We start from the raw sequence: 8,320 nt of genomic DNA, 5'->3' as shown, positions 1-8,320 counted from the left end.
GGCTGGTAGCTACTTCGCACTTTGCTAGGTGAACCTCGGTTGGGGGGAGGGGGCATGCATTCATAGCTTAGGATTCCCTTCGTGCCGACACGAGGGGGGTGGGGGCAAGCAATACCGTGCGCTTTGCGAGAGAGGTGCCACATCGAAGTTGCATTTGGTATTTGAAAATCAAACCACCCTTTTGATACATAAATTTGGTCCACATGCAAGGGTGTTCGTGTTCTCACCCTCTCCCGCATCATTTTTCGCCACATTCATGAACATTAGACAAGTCGAATGACGCAACAGACACGGTTCACTCAAACTAACCGTGTGCCACGCCGGTGCACCTGTCATGTACACATCCGCACAGTACATTGGGCTCCACGAGGCTCCCCCTCTCAAAAATATCTGCCCGCCTCGTGGGTTTTTCTGTTTCATAACACACGGTTGTTATCTCCGGACCGTGTGCAATGTATCTTGTTCCCAATCCCGCCTGCATCCCTAGAAAATATCTACCCGCCTCGAGGGTTTTTCTGTTTCATAACACATGGTTGTTATCTCCAGACCGTGTGCGATGTTTCTTGTTCCCAATACCGCCCGCATCCCTAGAAAATTTCTGCCCGCCTCGAGGGTTTTTCTGTTTCATAACACACGGTTGTTATCTCCGGACCGTGTGCGATGCACTATCATCAAAATTTTCAATAGCCTGGCATTTCACTCCCGCGTTTGACTCCCGCGTAGTAAAATTTTCAGTACCCGCGTCATTTCCTCAAACACCCCGCGCCCCCTCCACACACACACACACACACCAAAACCTCCTCAGGTGTGTGCGCGCACACACACCCCCTCCCACGCTCGAAACCCTAGCAAGGTCCCCGCTGCCGCCGCCGCCGCAAGGCCTCCATTGTCAACATCTGCCGGTTTGCCCTTGCAGCTTACCCACCGATCTCCATACCCAGGCCGCCTTGAGATTCTTAGATGACGCCTACCAAACGCCCCCTTTCCCATAGATCCCCATGCCCATCCCCATCCCCCACTCCAGAGTGTCACAGTCTAAGCCCGGCTACGCTTCCCGTGGAGCTCGAGGAGCGACTGGCCCAAAAGAGGTGTATAGCGGTCTCTTCGCCCGACGTCGCCGAGGAAGCTGACGACCATTACTGGCGGCAGGCACTCAAGCAGCGGGCTAGAGTATGCGGGCATGTCTCGGCCACCGGCTACGACATCGAGGTCATCGACAGCGACGGCCTGAGGCGGGCTGTGTCACAGGTTAAGTGGCCCACCCCCAACCCCTCGGGTTCAACCGCCGTCGATCTCATCCATGGCCCCGCCGCTTATCTCCTCTGGCTCGCTGTCAAGAATTTGCCATTCTACATCGCCATCGAGCCCCTTTTGTCATTTTTGAAGGACACATTCTGCGACGCTGGCTTGGGATCCACAACTTCCAAGTCAGACCTCATCGACGGCAACCACGAGGAGGGCACCCTCTCCGGCTCTTCCAAGGGGAAAGAGCCCATCTGCTCTTCCAAGGGGAAAGCGCCCGTCTGTGACATCAGGGAGGGCACCCTACAGCCGTGCTCTTCCAAGGGGAAGGAGCCCATCTGCGACAACATGGAGCGCATCCAGGGTCCGTGCTCTTCCCACGGGAACGAGCCCATCTATGACAAGTGAGGAAACCCATGATTGGTTTTGCCGTGCCTCTTCACAGGGGGAAACCCATGATTTGTTTTGTCGAGTCCCTTTTGTAGTGTAGTGAGAATATGTCCAGTTTTAATTGCTATATCTGGTTGTTTGCAGTATGCCTTGTTTATTTCAGTTGTTCACAATGTGATGCTCTATATGTGCAATTATTTACCGTGCAGTACATTTCATCAATCCAGTTTTAAACATACCGATAGGAATGCATATATTTGCTTGTTGTTAAGCCTGTTATAGCTAGCATATGCCTCTTTTAAAGTTTTTTGATTGCTCGGTTGTTTGTAGTTAGCATATGTTCAGTTTCAAATGCTATCTTTGGTTGTTCGTAGTATACCTTGTTTATTCCAGTTATTCACAATGTGATGTTCTATATGTGCAAGTATGAACTGTGCAGTTCAATTTCATCAGTACGAGTTTCAACAATACCACTATGAATGACTACATTTGGTTGATGCATCTTGTAGTTAACACGCCTTTCCATTTTTTTAACCATAACCAGTGTACTTAGACCGGCACAATACCAGTTTGAATGACTATGTTTGCTTGTTGTTAAATGTTAGGCCTGTTGCTTGCTTTACTAGTGTGCTTAAACCTGCACACTGAAGCTATCTTTTGGAGATTATTTTGTCTGCCATGTATAATTTGGGTTGATGTTTAGCCTGTTGTGCTTAACATGCTTCTCGATGTACCTACACAGGACAATTTTGGGAACGACTGCTGTTCCATTGAGGTTATTTTCATCCCATGGCTTATATCTGCTCAATGTTCAGGATATCGGTAGTTGGTACCATATAGGCCGGCGGCTGATAAGGGACTAATCAGTGAATCGGACTTTTAACTGAATATATCTGCAACCCATTTTTCGTTAGGTTAACTAGGGCCATATGTAATATATCTGAGGCTACATAGCAACATACACTATACTTAATGTCTAAATATGCAATCCTAGGCTACATAGCAACAAGGAAGAGTGTTACATTAATGTTCTAATGATGTCTAGATATACGTAGAAGAGCAGCAGCAACAACAGCAACAACACAGCCTTGTTTGGATACTCAACTTAGCTAGAGGTTAGAGTTAGTTTCTAGCTCATTACTAACCCTGAACTAACTCCATCCAAAGAGTTGTTTGGATGGCAGGGTTAGATTGACAATAAGTGCACTAGGAGAACTAGCTCCAATTAGCACCTCTTGGGTTGGATAGTTTTTTTGGGTGGGTTATAGATGCAACTAGCTCAAACTAGCCCTCATATTTAGATATACTTTAGGGCTATTTGAGCCCGAACTAGCTCAAACTAATTGTAACCCATGGATACAACAGCAGTTAATCAGCCGATAATTTGTAAGAATGAACTAAACTCCTTCCGGCCCATAATATAAGATGTTAATTCATCTAATATGTGAGTATATTGGATGTTATAAGATACTCCCTCCGTTCCTAAATATTTGTCTTTTAGAGATTTCAAATGGACTACCACATACGGATGTATATAGACATAGTATAAAAGAGTGTTGTACTACATCATTGTGCAATTGCTGTTTAGCTTCTAATATTAACTTGGTGCTTTTAGGTACATATGTCATTGGTAAAGATCCATGTTTCAACCCTTTCTGCGTATGGGGCAATGAGATATCGATGAACCAGCATCAAGTGAGGAAGCTGATAAAGATTGTTAGTAAAATGGGTCCAAAGATGGCAATTAAACTATTTGTTTACACTTTATCCAAGACAACAGCGAACTGCAGGATGGTAAGTAAGAACTCTGCAGCCTTCTTTTTACTACCCATAATGAGTTGTGTTAGATGACAATGTCTGAATTTTTTTCCTTTGCAGTGGTTGCCAAAGCAGTTTACTCAAGATTACCTCTCAAACTACATGATTGGTGGGCATGCAAAGGTTAAAGTATTTCTACCAGAACACGATGAGTATCTAAATGTTTTCATGAGGACCGTGAAGGATGGGCAGTCGGCCATCACAAGGGGTTGGACTAGAGTCGTGCGTGCCTTCTGCATGGAGGAGGGCACAATATGGGCATTCCGCTTCACCTTGTTCAGCAACCATAATATATTTCGCCTCTTTCTTTACCGTCTTTAATAGTACAAGTATACAACTGTGGTTCATCATTCTTTATTTGGTTCTTATGTAGTTCTTGAACATATGTACCTATGAATCGAATAATGCATTGGTTGTTTGAAACTGATGGATATGAATAAAGCTGTGGCATACATTCAAATTCAAACCAAAATCCGGTACAATTTGGAAAAACACCAATTAAATTACAGTGAAATTACACTCTCCAGGTTGTTACGGCACATACGGTTGGTAAAACACAAACGTTTGCGATATGCACCATAATTCGAGACGGTTCACAGAGAGGAAACGTGTGCAAGCATGCACACAGTTGCTGTTTGCAAAGCATGTGCGATGTCAAACAATATCACAAATGGTGTGGGCAAACTAAACGTTTGTGTTAGTTGCCTTATCGTACACGATTCGCAACCATGAACTGTTTCTGATGAAGTATGCATCGTAATCATTGCACCACAGAATAGCGTGTGCGATAGTTGTCGTGTACGACGATGTTACGACGGTCCGACGTTTCGTAATCCTGTCCGACACTCGTATGACGATTAGCTAATCTTCGTAACGGTGAAACGTTTGTGATGGGCCGCGCATCATACACGTTCTATAATAGTGAACCGTTTGCGATGGGCCGCGCATCGTAAATGTAGCACCACATAATACCGACTGCAATGGCAATGCGAGCAGAAACGAGTAGGAGTACTAGAGGCGCCCTATCCCCGACGGTTTCTGAGTCATGTGGGAAGGACCCCCCTATCGCCCACACTCACTTGGCGACGATTCCAAATGCCGTCGCGAAAAGGGGTTAAAAACCGTTTGTTTAGGACCGACGCGTGATACGTCTCCGTCGTATCTATAATTTTTTATTGTTCCATGCCAATATTATACAACTTTCATATACTTTTGGCAACTTTTTATACTATTTTTGGGACTAACATATTGATCTAGTGCCCAGTGTCAGTTCTTGTTTGTTGCATGTTTTTTGTTTCGCAGAAAATCCATATCAAACGGAGTCCAAACGGGATAAAAACTGACGGAGATTTTTTTTGGAATATATGTGAATTTTGGGAAGTGGAATCAACGCGAGACGATGCCCGAGGGGGCCACGAGGCTGGGGGGCGCGCCCCAGAGGGGCAGGCGCGCCCTTGACCCTCCTAGACACCCCGTAAGGCAGTTGTTACCCTTATTTCGCCGCAAGAAAGCCAATATCCAGATAAAAATCGTGTCCAAATTTCAGCACAATCGGAGTTACGGATCTCCGGTTATAAAAGAAACGGTGAAAGGGTAGAATCAGGGAACATAGAAACGGAGAGAGACAGAGAGACAGATCCAATCTCGGAGGGGCACTCGCCCCTCCCGTGCCATGGAGACCAAGGACTAGAGGGGAAACCCTTCTTCCATCTAGGGAGAAGGTCAAGGAAGAAGAAGAAGGAGGGGGGCTCTCTCCCCCTCGCTTCCGGTGGCACCGGAGTGCCGCCGGGGCCATCATCGTCACCGCAATCTACACCAACAACTTCACTGCCGTCATCACCAACTCTTCCCCCCTCTATGCAGCGGTGTAAACCCTCTTTTACCCGCTGTAATCTCTACTTAAACATGGTGCTCAACGCTATATATTATTTCCCAATGATGTATGGCTATCCTATGGTGTTTGAGTAGATCCGTTTTGTCCTATGGGTTAATTGATGATCGTGATTGGTTTGAGTTGCATGTTTTATTATTGGTGCTGTCCTATGGTGCTCTCCGTGTCGCGCAAGCGTGAGGGATCCCCGCTGTAGGGTTTGCAATATGTTCATGGTTTGCTTATTGTCTGCGTTGCGTGAGTGACTGAAACACAAACACGGATAAGTGGGTCATGGTGTATGGGAATAAAGAGGGCTTGATACTTTAATGCTATGGTTGGGTTTTACCTTAATGATCTTTAGTAGTTGCGGATGCTTGCTAGAGTTCCAATCATAAGTGCATATGATCCAAGAAGAGAAAGTATGTTAGCTTATGCCTCTCCCTCAAATAAAATTGCAATAATGATTACCGGTCTAGTTATCGGTTGCCTAGGGACAAATAACTTTCTTATGTGACAACAAGCTCTCTACTAAAACTAACTTAGTTATTTCTTTATCTAAACAACCCCTAGTTTTTATTTACGCGTTCTTTATTATCTTGCAAACCTATCCAAAAACACCTACAAAGTATTTCTAGTTTCTTACTTGTTCTAGGTAAAGCGAACGTTAAGCGTGCGTAGAGTTGTATCGGTGGTCGATAGAACTTGAGGGAATATTTGTTCTACCTTTAGCTCCTCGTTGGGTTCGACACTCTTACTTATCGAAAGAGGCTACAATTTATCCCCTATACTTGTGGGTTATCAAGACCTTTTTCTGGCGCCGTTGCCGGGGAGCAATAGCGTGGCGTGAATATTCTCGTGTGTGCTTGTTTGCTTTATCACTAAGTAATTTTTATTTGCTATTCTAAGTTGTTCTCTATCTTTAGTTATGGATATGGAACACGAAATACCAAAAAAAATTAGGTGTACTTGCTACTCACGGAGATGGGGAACCTCCTAAAACCCTCGATGCTCATTATGTGAAAGATATTATGTACTACTTTGATAATCCTGAGAAAACCCCATTCAATTATGTTATGGGAGACACGTTGGATCAACGTGAATACTTTAGGAATTATCGCTTGACTCAAAAAGGGAAACTATTATGGGATCAAATTTATATGTTGCATTGGTATGCTCGGCAACTATGCTTGAGATATGATTATACTTGTTGCTCTAGGATGAAGGTTCCACACCTTCCCTTTTCATGTGAATTTAATGATAATGAAACCTTAGCTTCTTATGCTAATGGTATATATGATTACTATGATGTGGAACAAATAGAAGAGTTCGTTGCTTTTATGGGTGCTTATGACATTGAATCTTTGTTTAAAGAGTTTGAAGATTTTGATGATTCAGTTTATAGACCTAAATTTTTTGCTATACTTAAATATTGCTATGAGAATTATGAATTCAATTCCGATATTGATGATTTTATTGAGAGAGTCTCCGCTGTCCAAGAAGAGACTAATATTTTGCAGGAGTCTATGGAAGAAGAAATTAATGACATTGTGAGCTCATTGGATGAAAAAGATGAGGAGGAGAGCGAAGAACAAAAGGAGGAAGAGTGGATTGATCACCCGTGCCCACCTTCTAATGAGAGTAACTCTTCAACTCATACATTGTTTAATTTCCCTTCGTGCTTACCGAAGGATGAATGCTATGATGATTGTTATGATCCCGTTGATTCTTTTGAAATATCCCTTTTTGATGATGCTTGCTATGCTTGTGGCCAAGATGCCAATATGAATTATGCTTATGGAGATTAACTTGCTATAGTTCCTTATGTTAAACATGAAATTGTTGCTATTGCACCCACGCATGATAGTCCTATTATCTTTTTGAATTCTCCCGACTACACTATATTGGAGAAGTTTGCCCTTATTAAGGATTATATTGATGGGTTGCCTTTTACCGTTGCACATGATGATTTTGATGAATATAATATGCATGTGCTTGCTGCTCCTACTTGCAATTATTATTTATTATGAAAGAGGAACTATATCTCCACCTCTCTATGTTTCCCACATGATAAAATTGCAAGAAACTGTTTATACTATGCATTGGCCTTTACTTTGTGTGCGTGAATTGTTCTTTTATGACATGCCGATTCATAGGAAGAGAGTTAGACTTCGTAATTACATGATATATGTTACTTTTTGCTCACTACTAAATTACAAATCATTGTTAATTAAAATTGGCTTTGATATACCTTGGGATCCGGGTGGATCCATTACTTGAGCACTATATGCCTAGCTTAATGGCTTTAAAGAAAGCGCTGCCAGGGAGACAACCCGGAAGTTTTAGAGAGTAATTTATTTCATTTATGTGCTTTTATAAAGTTTAAAAATAGAAATAATGTGCCAAGGTTTGCCTTTAGGATGTTTTAGATTACTTGTTGGTTTGTGCGGTGCAGGACAGAAACTTTGGCTGTAGTGCGTGATTTTACATTTTTTTACTGGAACGTCAAACGGTTCTGAAACTTTTTGCACTGTCTTTCTATACAAATTGTTTATTTGTCCTAATTATTTCAGAATTTTTGGAGTACCAGAAGTATGGTGAATGTTCAGATTACTACAGACTGTCCTGTTTAAGACAGATTCTGTTTTTGATGCATAGTTTGCTTGTTTTGATGAAACTATCGATTCCTATCAGTGGATTAAGCCATGGAAAAGTTATACAGTAGATATAATGCAAAAACAAAATATGAATTGGTTTGCAACAGTACTTAGAGTAGTGATTTGCTTTATTATACTAACGGATCTTACCGAACTTTCTGTTGAGTTTTGTGTGGATGAAGTGTTCGAAGATCGAGGATGTCTTGATGTGACGAGAAGGAGGAGAGGCAAGATCTCAAGCTTGGGGATGCCCAAGGCACCCCAAGTAAATATTCAAGGAGACTCAAGCGTCTAAGCTTGGGGATGCCCCGGAAGGCATCCCATCTTTCTTCAACAAGTATCG

Source organism: Triticum aestivum, chromosome 6D, assembly GCF_018294505.1.
Source record: "Triticum aestivum cultivar Chinese Spring chromosome 6D, IWGSC CS RefSeq v2.1, whole genome shotgun sequence".
In the NCBI taxonomy this organism is placed as follows: Eukaryota; Viridiplantae; Streptophyta; class Magnoliopsida; order Poales; family Poaceae; genus Triticum; species Triticum aestivum.
This window is presented reverse-complemented; position numbering follows the sequence as displayed.